Source organism: Suricata suricatta, unplaced genomic scaffold (genome assembly GCF_006229205.1).
Source record: "Suricata suricatta isolate VVHF042 unplaced genomic scaffold, meerkat_22Aug2017_6uvM2_HiC HiC_scaffold_10346, whole genome shotgun sequence".
Classification (NCBI taxonomy): Eukaryota; Metazoa; Chordata; class Mammalia; order Carnivora; family Herpestidae; genus Suricata; species Suricata suricatta.
Genome location: NW_021854165.1, coordinates 1 through 1,087, shown reverse-complemented (window position 1 = coordinate 1,087; position 1,087 = coordinate 1). Strand labels below are relative to the sequence as shown.

The following is a 1,087-nucleotide window of genomic DNA, read 5'->3' as shown; positions in this document are numbered from 1 at the left end:
GAACCATGCTATTTTAGTCAATTCAGTAACCGAAGTGATCGTGTAGCAATCTAACAAATCATTCATTGATCTGCAATTATAATTTAAAAAAAGAAAGAAACAGATTGACTGGAAAATGATTGATTTGTTTTGATGATGTCCACTGAGGAATTATAAACTCTTTAGCAGTTATTTAAATATAATTCACAGAATTACCTGCCTGGAGTCATAAATGCAAAGATGGCAAAGAGGAAAACAAAGGCAATTGTTTTTGCCAAAAGATATATTGAAAAATACCATTTTAGGTGAAAATAGTGGAATAAAATTGTATTTAAATAATGATTATAGTGATATGTAATATAGCTGCCTTTGGAAACACTTTGACAATTTAATACTATATACAGAATGGCAATAAAATTTTGTTATGGTAGAAAGCAAAGGTTTTAGAGTTAAGACAAAATAAAAACACAAACAAACAAACTTGGCTTAAGATTTCTATCCTATCCTGGTGTTTGAAAGTGTCAGGGAAGTGGTGCTGACTCAGATCCTTCTTTAAGATTAAGGGGCACATCCTCCCTTTCAACTCCCATGAAAGGAAGGTTGGCACGGGTTAGCTGTCAGACATCTCAAGAAATTGCCTTTGACTCAAGAGGGCCACCTCTCCCAATGCCATGCCCTCTTCCTGGGTAGTCCCCACTTATGACTGGCCAATACGTTGTATGAAGGACTGAATACTCTGTCCCAACTTGAGACAACTCTGAAGGGCTGTTCAGACTTCAGAGCTTTATGTAAGGCTTGCTGAAGCCTTCTTGTGACAGGTCCACAACCTGTATTATCCCTGTGTCTAATCCTTTCTTCCTTCCCCAAAGTATTGCTCAAAGAGTACCCTTGAACTACCATCCAGCATGTTAATCTCTATCTCAGCCCTGCTTCCAATGAGTTAGTGATTGGAGTAGTTTAAGAAAGAACATGTTTAGATGAGATTTTGGAGATAATCCTGCTATAAATTTATTAAGCTGAACAGAACAGATACTACTTTTGATCTTAGCCAAAAGGCCAAGAAGCAATATTCCTGTTATAAACTTAAAAAACTTATCACAATGGTCTG

At 36.4% G+C, this 1,087-nt stretch overlaps 1 pseudogene; it reads right to left on the bottom strand.

Annotated features, from left to right (window-relative positions):
* Positions 1-913: 913 nt before the first annotated feature.
* Positions 914-1,047, bottom strand: LOC115284572 (annotated as a pseudogene).
* Positions 1,048-1,087: the final 40 nt, after the last annotated feature.